The sequence below is a fragment of the Struthio camelus genome, chromosome 3 (genome assembly GCF_040807025.1).
Source record: "Struthio camelus isolate bStrCam1 chromosome 3, bStrCam1.hap1, whole genome shotgun sequence".
Taxonomy (NCBI): domain Eukaryota; kingdom Metazoa; phylum Chordata; class Aves; order Struthioniformes; family Struthionidae; genus Struthio; species Struthio camelus.
The window spans coordinates 113,968,015-113,983,007 of NC_090944.1; the positions used below are offsets into that span (position 1 = coordinate 113,968,015).

General features: G+C 39.8%; 1 long non-coding RNA gene across 1 annotated transcript in view; it reads left to right on the top strand.

The window, feature by feature from the left end:
- LOC138066849 (uncharacterized) overlaps positions 1–14,993 on the top strand; it is a 22,739-nt gene continuing 7,746 nt past the window's right edge. The window contains exons 1-2 of the long non-coding RNA XR_011140412.1: positions 1–146; positions 3,212–3,328. This is a non-coding gene — a long non-coding RNA (uncharacterized lncRNA). The remainder of the gene's footprint in view (positions 147–3,211; positions 3,329–14,993) is intronic.

Genomic DNA, 14,993 nt, shown 5'->3' on the forward strand with positions numbered 1-14,993 from the left:
GCACTTTGTTACTGCATGCGATGTGTTCATAGCATACTGTGCTAAGTTAATCGACGAGGCGGCTTAAGTAGAGCACACCAACGCTAGCTTCTCATCTCAGTTACATGAGTATGCGTTCTTCCCCTATTGACACTACTGTCAACAAGGTAAGTTTTTTGTTTGTTTGTTTTTGCAAAAAAAGAAGCTCTAAAGTTGCACTCCAACTAGTTGTTGAATCTTTAACCTCTGTGTTAGTTTGATTACAAGATCTTTTATCCATGACGAATTTATTTAGTTCAATCATATCTACGGAATCATATTACTTAGGCAGTTATGGTATGCTGATTATATATAAACTTGCACTTTGTAAGATTTTTATAAGCCCACAATGTTTGCTTATGCAAGCATAGCACAAATGGGAAGATGATGCCAGCCTGTCTTTAGGCGTATAGAACTCCTAACATTTACTACTTATTATCTTAATGCTTTGTAACTAGCTGTTTTAAAAATAAGTGCAGTGAAAAACGGGGTCTTCACACTGAATTAATCTCTAATATTTCTCTCTCTCCCCACTGGAAAATTATCAATTTCACAGCATGGTTCTGATCATAAAAATCACATGCCGTGAGGTCAATCACCAGATGAAGCTCCTATTTTCTTCCAGCCAGTTCAAGTATTCCAAGTTCATTTCAAGTCAATATTTACCAAACTGACTGACTTTTTTTTTGGTAAACACTTACCATCATCCAGTCAATGTTTGTAGATCAAACTTCAAATACAAGAGCACTAAATAAACACTTACTACTGTTATTAAGAAAGATGATTCTCACACTTAACCCCCTAAAGAATATGTTGTTATAAAAGATATTCCTACTTTATTCTTCTTATGTTTGTTGGATTATGTATCATTACAATCTAAAAATAATATTGTTGTTTCAGAAAAGCGTTTTTTTTCCCCCCAAGTTGAAAACGAAAGTAAAGAGTCCAACGTAACAATGACAGCCACCTTTGCAGTGGGAGTCTATTTGTCCATATGCTGAATTCCAGCAACTTCAAACAACTCCGTGCAAAGTGCAAAGATCCATCCAGGTTGAACTGGCTGACAAACTGGACACAAACTAGTCAGGTGTGATCCAAGGTCCACCGAGCGTTTCTAGGAAGTAGGTAATTTAGAATAAATACCATCAGTGATGGTATTTATCAGGACTGAGGTCTCTAGAAAACTTTATCTAAACAATTGAGTACCATTTAGCACAGCAGGCAAACCCCTTGCCTTATGATGCCATAAGTAGCTGTGCAACCGTTTTGCCCAGCTTTCTCAAAGCTTTGTTTAGCCTGGTTACCGAATGAAGGTAATGATCAACATGTCCATGCTGCAAGCTAGTAATGCAGTTTTTGCACAAGCTGAAGCCCACCGAAGAAATAAGCCAACACTGGGAAATATAAAAGGAGAAGTTGCATGAGAATTTGCTTTTAAGCTACATCCACACACACTCTCCGCATTCTCGCCACCTGACTATTTAATGGTGAAAAAACAGTATTGCTGGCTCTCGGCTGAATTTGGTAGAATACTGTTGTCTGTTCATAATAGCAATTAATCATTTCCTTGGGAAAAGTTCAGCTAAAGTGCTGTTGCCATTAATTAATCAGTAATCATTATTTAAGTTAGCTAACGCTATTAGTTAGGCATTGAAAGGTAGCATGCTTTTTTCTTCAAGGTAAAAGATGTAGAAGAAGGTTTAATTCCAGAAAATCCTTATGCATCTTAGCTGTACATGAAGTTCATTCTACTAAGCTAGGGAGAGATCCAGCGTGAACTGGAGGGAGATAAAGGGAGGAAGTTGTTACAACTATCATATCACATCAGTGGCATCAACAAGAAGGCCCCTTTGCATCTTCCCCACATTAAATCCAAGCTATGGCAATTTATCCCGATTCAGACTAGCCAGCAGCAGATAAGACCTAAGCAAGTCATCATCAGTCAAAGAACAATTTTAATCTAGAGTGATAAAAGTTATGCTTTTCTATACGTCCCAGCACGGACATCCAAGAGCAGTTTCCCAAGTCTGTGCCACAGAACAAATGTATGTTCATAACAGACAAATACCAGAAACTTCACCTTTTCAGGCCAGACAGTCAGTCCTGCACAAAAGGTCTGCAGGTTGGCATGTGCAGCAAGTGCTGGAAGTTATTCTTCCTAAAATACCACAATTGTTTATCATCAGCCCTATTGATATGTTTCAGCTTAATAAAATGTTATAAAAGCCATTACACCATTGTTAACTGCGGCTAAGAAAAGCAACCCTAATGGCATGGATGAATCCAGCTAGGCCACAAGGGATTACATAGCTTGATCTGATCAGTCTAACTCTCACAACAAAAAGGCAAAGGCAAACAAAAATAAGATTTCAAAATGAACAAGACACAGCAGTAACGCTACTCTTGCTTAGATTTATTCCTCTACCCACATCTTAAAAAAAATGATTACAGAACATAAAAAAACAACAAAAATTGTAAATAAAAGACTCTTTACTACGCAGAAGTGATGTAAGGGGAAAATAAAAAACCCTTTCAAACATTTGCCAAACAGTTACCCCTTCTTCCCATCTATGAACGCTCTGCCCTCTCAATACTTCGTACTCCCTTCACTGAGCTCCTTTGGACACACACATATCCTTGTCCATCCCACTTTGCCCATGCTCTGGCCAGTCCAGCCTACCAGTGTTTTATGCCTACTGTCAAAGAGCCCAGAGATGGAGGAGGCAGAAGAGCATGACCTAGTCTGAGAGAGTATTTGAGTAGGACACAGTATCTGCAGCATACTTAACCCAGGACACTCACAAGGTGGTTCAGATAGGGATACATCCCCATCTTTGGGGGGGGGGGGGAAGAATAATAATTATTATCAAGTCATGAGAAGGATAAATGAGAAGTCTGGTTATTGGTATAACTCAGGTCTTTCCACTTGCTTCCACTAATAATTGTCAAGACTGACAAACAGCAATGAAAGCTACTATAATTAGATTTTGTGGGGGATGGGAGCAGGAAACAGGCTAATGGGCTGAGATTCTTAAGTACTATCACACAAAATGTGCCTTGTGTTAATGCTGAGTGGCAAAATTAGACATCACTGCAAATTCAGTATCACAGAACCATAACTGCTTATCACGCCAAGCTGTGAGAACTTTGTACGGACTTAGCTGAGGTCAAGATTTAATTGCATGTCTTTCAGATAACATCTCTAAATGGCAGCATCTGTCTAAGGAGAACCTATTAACCCATCAAGCCTTTTAGGCCAAGAACTTAAAGAGAAGCAGCAAATTCCAGTCATGGCAAGAATGTGAAAAAAGTAAGTAAAAACATCTTGTCTAAAAATGTGTCTTGTCTGGCAAACTGTAAGAATCAATATGCTGGAGGAATAGCTAGACAGAGCAGATTCTAAGCTTGGGTATTTAATCTACTATTTGACATTGCTTTCTCTACCCTCATGTATTCCAGGGGATTCTTCCCTCCAGAAAGCAACCTGGAATCCCCTTTTCCACAAAATACTCTGTGATCACTGGATTAGATCCTTATTAAAGCAAAGCTACTAAAGATAAGCACAAAAATAAAATTTAACAGTTGAAGAGCAAAGAGTATTGGATTTGTTACAGCTTGCTAATAAGGGTTTTCAAGCTTGAGTGGCAAAGAAGTAGGACACTGCAGGGTGGCACTTTAAAGGCAGACTGACTCTGCGCCTGCTGGGCTGTGGGAGATCAGAGCGAGCCCAGCTACAGCACTCTCTTGGGGAGGGCAATCCACAAGATGACCTGGCTGTGCCTGGTTGTAAACTGCTTCTTCTCCTGAAGGCAGGGAGGAGTGGAAGATGGGACTTCAGGGTTTGTAGTCTCACATCAGCTATTGCTCTCTGAAGCTAGGTGGGGGCAGGGGGGCAGTAATTTGGCATATGCAAACTCTACTGCACTTTCCACTCCCTCTAACACAGGCTCTTACTGTGGTCACACCTCTCCAAGTGGAAGTAGTATAGGAGCTGCTGCATGCCTTAGATATTGATCCTTTCTTCCCTAAGGATGGAGCAGGAAGAGGGTATGGGGTGGGGGGGGGGAAGTGAACACTATTAGCTGAGGCCATAAAAGCATCCCTAGGCTCCACTGCAGAGGCAGTAGGTAGGGCTGCAAGCAAGCGTAGGGTATACATGTCCCAACGCACAGCAGAAAGGCTCACGTTCTAGGTGAGGAAGGCACTGTTACATCTCCTCTGCTGTTCACCGTGCTCCCAACCACCTCGACACTTGCTCCTGGCCGCTAAAATTTCCCACTGAAGAGTGAACAGGGGAGGGAGCAGCAGTAACACAGGCAGAGGTTCTTGTTCGCTGTAAAGCAGCCATGGTGATCCCTACTGTTACACCTCTCTTCCTTCCCCCCACTATTTCCTCACTCCCTCTGCTCTTCCTTCACTCTGATATGAAGCCTTAAGTATCACAGTTTTTGTAAAGGGAATCACTGAAAGAATCACTATGTATATTTGGAAAGAGTGTGTGTAAACAGCGTTGCACAGAACGACCTGCTAGAAACTGCAGATTATGTTCTGAGGAGATGAATGAAAAGGTTCAAGTGAGCAGAAATCCAAGTAGATAGTATGAAATGCAATAGGCAATGAATGCAATAGGCAATGAATGCAATAGGCGATATGCTTATGTAAGATTGGTCAAATTGCTGTATAATATACCCTGGAGAAGCCCAAACCATTCCATAAATCAAGATTTGCAAATCACTACTCCAGTCATACTCCCAGAAACAAGTCATTTTTCAACAGTACTTACCAGAGTCTTTAAAAGACACCACTGCTCGACTTTGTGATTAAATTAAAAAAAAAAAAAAAAAAAAAGGTAAAAGCATTCACTTCCAATTTGAGTCTTGCAGTCCTGCAGTCCAGAGATCAGCATCTGCCAAAAGCTCATACTGTCTCTGATCGCTGTCTTTAAAACAGAGGACAAGTGAAATATCCTTACAAAATGCAACGGATTAATACTCTGCTCTGACAGGAAAGTGTTAAGTATTACAGGAAAATCTATATATTTTCTATTTTACTAGAAAGCCTCTATTTTTCAAGTATTATCACTACTTTTCGGTATAACTTCAATTTAATTAACCTTTTCTTTCTTGATCCCTTTGCCCTCGTTCACAGAGCTCTTTATCCTGTGAGCTATGTTGCTGTGATCCTACCAAGCCTGTAGCAGTTGATCTGGTTCACGTTTAATTTCAGTTGAATGGTTATAAAAATCTTTCAAGGTTTTTACAAAGGTCATCAGAATGTATAGAAATTAACAATCAATTATATATTTTCATCATGCAAGGTAAACAGTATGAATTACTGATTAACAATAAGAGTTCATGCTAATCTGGGTGTTATATATAAGCCAGTAGAAGACTTTTATATAATACGATCCCAACCAGTTAGTGACTTCATTATGCAGGGAAACAAGGGCTAGGACAGTCAGATTTTTCAGTCCTGTCTACAGTTTCACTAACACAGACATTTGCATACATTCAGGTCTGGACTAAGTCAATTCCTAGATAAATTAGTTGTGTGCAAACATAGATCCACAGAGCTGCCTACATAACTGCAAAGATCAAATTTTGAATTTGTGACACAGTGCTGTTGGATCACTCATTTAAAAAAAAAAAAAAAAGAAATAAAGAAAGAAAGAAAGAAAGAAGTCGAACATTTCTCTGTCCCTCCAGATCAGGAGGGCATTCTGGATACTCTCTGCAGTGTGCCTTCCTAAAACCGTTAACAGTCTTTGCAAGCCACCTTACATGTATTCCATCACTGACCTGATGTTTACTTTCTGTTTACTGAACATATTTTGTTCCCAAGAGCAAAAGCAGGGAACTTGATCAACAATTTTATATTTTATTTATTTTATTCCCGGTTCTAATTTTTGTAGCATTAGACTTAAAGACTAATTTAAGTCTATTTGGTGATCAATCAGTATGAGAGTTTCATTACTTAATAATGCTATTTAAATGTATTTATTAAATGCATTGTTAATACTTCATTCCTCCCCCCCCCACCTCCAGCAACTCAACTACCTTGAGATCCTTTTCAAATTCTCTTTCGGATTTCATCTTTAATCTTTGATACTACATGAATTTGCCCGGTTTCTCTTTTATCCTCCACCCCCTCCCCCCCCCCATCCATCAGAGTAGCAGTTGCAGTTGCTTGCACACACAAAAATACTTCTAAGATTTAAGGTCTTAAAAAAAAAAAAAAGTACAAAGTTTTCATGCATCTCCAGCATGTTTTAAAAGAGGAAATGACTACTCCTAGGTAGTCAAAATAATAGTAATAAAAAAGACAATTAAAGTAATTACGTCATTAATCACACGAAGCATTCTTTGCAATGAAATATTGCCTCGGTAACACAGGTATTTCACTGTATCAGGTTTGTATGTCCTGCCAAGGTTGTAATTGAAGTGGCCTGGAAGTTTTAATATTTTAGAGTGGCACAAATGAGTCACGGTCTTGACCCCCACTGCTGAGCATGAATTATGTACCCTGTTTTAGCATTACAAGGGAACAGAAGTCCAATACAGAAATACAGCAAGGAGTTTGCACCCTGTGTGAATCCCACTACAGCATTAGCAGGATCTGTCCTACATTCGAGGGAACGCTCACCTACGTTTTACTTGGAAATTTGACTCTCATCAATTTCCTCTGAATCTGTCTCAACTGTCAAGTTAGTAAATCAGCAGCCAACAAGTTACATATCAGGCAGTGTATCTGAAGTGCTGCTCTCCAGTTGGACCAGCTACTTTTCATCTTTGTCCTTGTGTAATTTCAGTCGTCAATTTTTCATTACCAACAACTGGTACTAGAAACTGGTACAAATGAAGCAGTGCTCAACCAGTTTAACTGCTAAGACTAACCCTGGCTCTGTAGCTTTAAAAAAAAAAACTAGCCAAAGTCTTTTCTGAAGGTAAAGGGAAAGTGAGCTATGTTTTTATTCTCAGTGAGCTCAAAATCTGAAAACTCCAGCTTAGTGAGCATGCAAATTTATTAGCTGTAATTGTTCCCCAGAGCAGATAGAGGCAAGGTAGCTGAGGATCAGAGGATGCTCATTTTTTTCCCTTCCAAAAGGTGGAGGATGAGGAAAACCAGGTGATAATTATGATGATGCCTGTCTAAATTGCTTACTTGTTTCTAATCTCATTCCTTTTGTTAATTTGTGAGTCTCGCACAAGTTTTCCCCCTAAAGAACTTCCTTCTCTATAGGTGTAAGTGGAAGACACTTGACTTCTAAAACTTCTTTTGAGGTTCCTTTCTGCTGTTCCTTTACTCCTCAAATGGCCAAACACGTCAGGCACAGCCCAGTAAGACTGCACGTTGAAGGCCAAATCACAGCTAATTGAATTGACGCAACATTGTTGGAGAGACAGATTTCACTGTACATTTGGTACTTGGTGTTTTTTTAAAAGCCACATTTCCTGAAGTCAAGTGCTAAAAATAAAAACGAGGACCAAGATTATGCAAATAGCTTCTGGCCTTCATGGTTGCAGAGAACCACCTAAAGGTAAAAGCCCAAGAGAGTAAAAGTTTTTTTTTTTTTTTTTAAATTCAGATTACGTAGCAGAGTATTTGAGATTGCCAATGCCAACTTCTCCCTGGGCTGCCTTGGCAAGCGCCTTTAAGGTGCTGGAAGCAGTCTAAATTTTACAGCAGGAAGTGAGTTTCAGGCTCCCAGCAGCTTTTTCGATCAAAAAACATTCTCATCTCTGCCAGTAGAAAATAAGAAGTGGTGGGACATAGGCGAGAACGCATGAATCAGAAAAGATACATTGCATCACAGGTAAACTGTAGCTGAGATAAGACAGATGATTAGCCCTTAAACAATCATTAAGCGTAACGATAAGGGGACTGTCCAAAAAACGCACAAAGCTCGAGTGAAGCAGAAATTTGCATTTCAGGTGACTAAGTAGACATCACAGAGAGCTCTCCCATCTGTCTTACCACAGCAAGATGCTCACTATGTCTATTCTACAGAATGGGCTTCATTATAAACAAATTCTAAATTACCATATCCCCTTTGGTAAGCTGCTCTCTGGTGAAGTAGTGTTTACATATATGTGTAAATGTATTTAATTACTCACCAACATTCCCATCTACCATTTAGTACATTCACAACACGAAAGGATACAGCTCAGGACACGACTCCCTGGTCTCCAGCCCTAGTTTTTGCTGAGAAATGTTTTCATAAAAATATTATAGAAGAGATTCATAAGCACTGCATTTAAAAATACCTTCTCTCAAGAGCGTTATTCCCATCTAAGTTTTGCATTGGTTTTGTCATTTCACCAACTCTTGGATATGTATTTGCAGGAACTAGCCTGTGTGGAAATAACAATGTAAATGCAATGCAATTAGTTGTCATGGGTTGGGACCTCATTATCCTATACAAAAAGAAAAGAACATCCCTGTCACAGAACAACAGTAGAGTATTTTGCACTTCCGTAAGACCTGTGAATCTCCAAAACTCTGTGAACAGTGAAGCATATGGAATAGGTTCAATATTCCAGTTTTTGTAACTGGGAAAATCAACACATAACAGTTAGATGCTTTACTTATGGTTTAGACAGGAACATCAGGAAGACAACCAAACGTACAGCCTTCAAGCTAGCCTTCTGTTTCACCTCTTCTGGGAAAAAATATTCAAAGAGTGTATTTTTGTTTTAATCTAACATACACATACTAACAACATTCAAATCTAAGGGATCCATTATACGAGCTGAACTACCTAGACACACTCAGAATTAATTTTCTCTTGGAAACTTCTACCCAGCTCAAAGACTGTGTCCACACTTGCATGCAATCCTAACAGGAGGCTAAACAAGGAAAGGTTCTGCATCTCTCTCACTGGAGACAGAAGACCGTCAAGTAAATCTTTCAGTCTTTAAGGATGAAAATGCACATCAATCCTTTACTGGCAATCATTCAGAAAGAGAGGGACAACGAAAATAAACTGCATCAGAATTTGTACATCACATGTAAGATCAATTCACACTGCTTAAGAAAAACACGTGCCAGAGCAGTAGGTTCACTCAATGAGCTACAACGATTAGCGTAATTAAAATAGCTTTTATTCCTCCCTCATGAAATAACTGAAAGCAAGACACCTTCTGAAGAGGTCAGACAACATTTTTTGTGAATTATTCCAACCTCTGGAACTTCCTATTTATTTCTTGAGATGGGTGACTAGCCATGACAGGTCACAATCCATGTTGTTTTTCCTCCTTACTGACTGGACAACGTTTTGCTTTGAAGATTGCCATTTGCACACAGACTGCTTTCTCCAAATAGGCACCCAAGAAACTGATTCCAGTGGATTTAAGATTAAGTGACAAAAACCTGGCTTTGGCCAAAATTTAAGAAGTGATCATGTAGGAACAGCACCAATATAACTAAAAAATAATGTGAAATCAGAACCTTAACATCTGCACAATTTAGGATTTGTTAAACGACTCCAGTCAGACAGCGCTCACAGTTGTTAGATACTGCCCATATGCATCACTGGCAAACCAGAACGTATCCCCACAATTCACCCACTCCAGAGCAAAAACTGACAACTCACTGCAGACTTGACCTCACCTGCAATTCCCCAAGGGCACTTCTTCCCTTCTACTGCCTCACTTACAGGTGCTAGCTCACAGCAGATGGGAAGGCCAGACAGCTGGATGGTAACTACTGCAGTGAAAGGATCTTTGCCCTCTCACATTAGTCATGCAAAAATGCCACAGTTCAGATGTATCTAACAGATCGTTCCCTGCAGACTTGATACAGAAGTATACCACGTATGCATGGTCAGTCAGTCCAACAGTCGTTTGCTTATAGGATGCATCCTATTTCTTCCACAGCACCTTTCTTGTGCTAACTCTGATGATCAAGCGACTGCGCAGTCAGCCAAAACCAACCTGCTGACCCAGCTGAGAAAACAGCCTACCAGAATGGAACAGTTTTAACTAGATAAACTACTGATCTGATGTAAAGAGCAAGGATGGGAGCAGGAATAGGCACAGGGATAGCCCCTTTCAGCCACAACATACAGTCAGAGTGGCATGAAACTATACCCTGAAGATTTATCCCATCATCTCTGGCAATGTTCAGCCATCTACATACCATTCTGTTTACATTTATCAGTCAGTCTCCTCTAGTTCAACTGCTATTCATTGTTTCTGCCCTAGAGTTAGAGGCTGTGTGTTAAGCATGGACACCTCTTAATTTAGAAATAGGGTTAACTTGAAATTAATTACTTCTAGGAAGCAGAGAAGAGACATATAGATGAACTGTCAGCAAGTCACATACCTAAACTGCTGAGCAGAGGAATTTTAAATCATCCAAACCACAAGTCTTTATTTTGTCTTGCTTGGAGCTACGTAATCACCACTGATACCCATAAATAACTCCAACAATTACTTTCATTAGTCAGATTTGTAAAAGACCTCTTGAAACCCCAGTCAATCACAAATCTGAGAGAATGTGAAAAAACCTCCCAGCCATTAAAAAAATATGGTGACATTTAAGACTGAAGTAGCTAGGGTCTCAAGTTTTATTCCTACGCAATGGAAGCAATGCAGCATCTCCCAGACTAGACCGGGTCTTTGGTTCAATACTGACAAAAGAAAAAAGCAGCTTTTCACCACAGCCAAGTATCCGGTTGACTAGAAAGTTTAAGCCATTGCCATGGGCTCTTTCCTTCTAGCCTGAGAAAGTTTCTGCTTTGAGAGTCAGTGAACTTTCTTCCCACCTTGTATAACATCCTTGGATCAGGAGGCAGTGAGGGTAATTGGAAACTCCATGCACATACAGCCAGTGTCCTTATAGTGTCCTTAATTTGGATAGCATTACCTTGAGCTGGGCAAGACATAGATAAAGAGTCTATTCTAAAAGCAAATGGGCGCCCCAGGAAGATATGTTCCATTTCTCAGCACTATGCTGACGATCAGCTGAGCAAGAGCAACCTTCCAGAAACGTACAGAACAGCAGCGGAGATCAAGGCTCACTGTAGACACTTCACTGAAATACATATAATCTGTGATTTCAATAGCAAGTTTGAGCTTACGGCCTCAAGCACAGCCCTACCCCTGCTGTTTTGTCAGCGGGGTATCCCTTGGAGTACAAAGAAACCATAAGGTATCTAGGGTCACTACTGAGAAAGAACAATTTCTGGTAACACAGAACACAGCATATAGCTTGAAAATTCACACTGAGAGAAGGTAACTGCAACATGGCATGATACATCTTGTAAGAAAAGTAACATAATACTTGTTCTTCACTTGCTTTCAAGAAGTGCGTTGGTCTCTGACACTCTGTTTTGGTGGTTAATAGGCCAAGGTTGTAGATAAGACTCTTCTAGAAGCCACAGCATCCAAGCTGGTGTCCTTGGACGCATCTATGTGGGTGAAGTGAGAGTAGCCCAATGGCTCCAGAGGCCGGATTACAGCAGTCAAGCAGAGAGAACTACCAGATCTCAGGCCCTATTGAACTCAGAACTGCTCTGCTGCAGAACTGCTCCTTGCTCCTTCCCTCCCACCCCCGTTGAAGCAAAAAAACAAACAAACACACACCCTACACTTTTTCCTCTTGTTTTGGGCCATGCAGATAACTGACTACACCTGCATTGCTGTAAAAGGAACAGAGTGTCTTGAGAAGATGCTGCTGAAGATTTAAAAAGGCACATTTGTAAATACGCTGACCAAGGAGACAACAAAGCGCTGTAGGCCAGCAGAAAGAAGACAGCCAAAAAGATTTAGCTACTTTGAAGGCAAGTTTTGTCCATACTGTGCATTGTAGGAGATCTCAAACAACAACTCACTTCTACTAAATAAAATCTGAGTCACCAACAAAGTTGGTTGCTCATTAATGCAGTTTATTCCACCCGCTCCCCCAAAGTCCTCAAGTACAGGCAAAATAACTTCAGAAAAAGAAAGAGACATCTACTTTAGTTTAGTGGTATATGAACTTTACTGTGGTATATAAGGAACTTTACTACTCTGTATACTGCTTACTGTGATGGACATCATCATTTACTGCTGCTTATTTAAAAAGCAAGCAAACAAAAAACCCCCAAACCTCTACTCCGGCAGGCTTACGAAATGGTAGGATAGTTTGTAGAGAGACTGCTTATAACCACATCAGAATTCCCAAATGAAGAATAAGCAGATAACACTTCTGTTTTGCAGTAAAAGTGAAGTCTAGACAAGAGTATTTTTCACCATGTTTACCCTGCGTGTAGCAGAGAAAACATTAAAAATTTAGCTTTCCCCAGTAAAAAGAGAACAGCTATCAATAGAGTTGGTCTGTATTACAGAAAGTTGTTTTTGCATGATGAGTACAAGACAAGATCCTCAGGCTTCTATATGACTTCTGTCCATCTGTTCCAATGGGTAATGTGTGTGTATGTATACATACATACATATACACACATGTCTATTTTCATTTCAAAACGTACAAGGCAGAATCACATGCCGTTAAGCAGCTGCTAAACTGCAAGACTACTGCTGAGATAAATTTGACAAGCAGGAGAGAAGTTTGCCTAATAAGCACAGGTAAGCAAATAAAAAAAAATTCACCCAGACTTCAGGTTATTCCCCTCTTGAGAATTCTTGGAATTCAGAAGAGGAAAAAAAGATACCTTTTGGTCCCCCAAAAGGATTAGTTATTTTCCATTATTCATTCCAGGTATTATACTAATCCTCCAGGCCCAATCAAGCAATTCTAGCTTGACAGCCCATGGGAATTTTGCCAGCCTAAAGATTACTACTACATCCTCTTGTTTGTATTTCACATATACCTACTCCCAACAAAAGCACTAATTCAGAATGAGAGATCCAATACACACACCCTAGCTGTTTACAGATTTCTAGTTAGCTTAGCAAGAACAGGCCTTGTCCGAAATCATTGAGAGACTGTTAATAGTCATGGCAGCCTAGCATACGAATACAAGTTGAGAATGACATTTTAACCTTTAAATAAAGGCAATCCAGTTATAAGATCTGCAGGTTGATATGTCGTGCTACTGAAAACAGATGAAGGGAATAAAAATCAAAAACTAGCCCCTTCCCTCTTCCCCCGAACTGTAAGCTAAGTCTCCCAAACACTGCCAGTAAGGAGGAATGTGCAGCACACTGGATAATGCAATTCTGCTGCGCAAGTATACAAAGACTGTACCAAAAGTCTTTTGTCTGTGGAACACTCCCTTTTTAATACTCCTCACTGAGGCACGGGGCGTACAGTTCTAGAGCTCCTGTCTAGAGCTATCCACTTTTATCCACTATCAAATCTGAAAACCTTAGCTAAATTAAGGCATTTCAATCCTCAGGTAAAATAAGCCAAATATCTAAAGAGAGAGAAAAGGAAAATCCAAGACACCAGCAATATACATGATGACTGCAATTACACAGAATCATTTATGAAACACTGAAATGATCTTAGCAGGAGATCACACTCCAAACTCCAGAGAAAGGCAGAATCTGACAGGGGAAATTCCTTCTTTACCTCTTTTGTGGAGGATTCATGTTGCATCAAGCAAGAGATCAGCTAGACATGACGCTTTTTGATGCAAGTACAGGTTCTCACCAATGTGCTCTCCAGCTTTAGCAGATTGTCTCCACTTCCAAGAACACCTAGCTGCACTGTGCATAGGAAAGCCAGGTTAAAATCTAAAGCCTACACTGGTTACTATTGACTTAACACAGAACTGCAAGTGTTATGAATGCCTCCCAAGTCATCTAAATTTGATCATCAGCTTCCCCCTTCCCCAGGCCAGGAATCTAGCAAAGAACTTAGTTGAAAGTGTATCTTAAAGATTAAGGCTAAACGATGATGTAGCTGGCATCTGCGTGCTTAAACTTTTCCATTGTTTGACTGAACTCTTAGCAGCAGGCTCAAGACTGATGTCCAGCTGAGGTGCCTTTTTTGTTTTATTTTGTAAAAACCTTTGCCAGTATGCGAAAAATAACTGAACTGTTTTCCATTACCAGTGGTTAAGTAGGTATAGTGATCAAGGTACTGCTTTGTTTATTGAGAAGTGCTTAAGAGATTTAACTCAGGCTCATGTCATACAAATACTTTCTAGATCCTTAGTTCCACAACTTCAAGTGTTGGCACCATAAACAGAACACAGATTTCAAGATAGCCACCCTACTTCTTATTGAATAGTCAGCTTTTAACACATCAAGGATCACATTAGCGCCTGTTAGCTACAGCAATGGACAGAAAACTTCTGCTGAAATTGTTATCCATAACACTCTTTCTGGCTTCTCTCTGGGTATTTTGAGTCTTTGATTTTTATGAAAAAACCTTGGTTCTTATTTCCTCAAAACATGTTGCCCTGCATTAGGATTAAAAATACATGACAGCACCCAAAAAATAACCCCACCATGAAAACCACATAACCTATAACACTGCTGTCACTTAAACGGGTGATTTAGTAGAAGATCTAGGATCTTTCCTGATCAACACGTAATTATAACCTGCAAATGAGCCACCATGAGAAATTCTTCAGAATTTGTTAGAAATTCAGGTACTTGCACAGCAAGCCATCTTCCCATACAAGTGAATTTCTAATAAATATGACATTGTATTTTTCACAAGACTGGAAGGTTCCCATGGAGTACAAGTTTCACCCAGCTAAGAGGCCTTAAGCAAAAAAACCAACCAGCTGTCTACACAGGACAACCTGAATGTTAAGTATATAGTAACTTATGAAGTCAACCATCAGGAGATATTTAAAACCTTTGCTACAGAACACTCTGACGTTTAAAAAAAAAAAAAAAAAAGCACTCTGAATGGATGTATTTGAGCATCTTGCGTATTCCTTTGTAGACCGGTAACCTATAATCTGAAGTTCTTGCAGTATGGCTGACTAAACGGTCAAATAGCTCTTATAAGTATGACGGAGTGTAACACTCACTGTAATATTTGCCCACTGCTGACAGAAGATGAGAGATCTATAT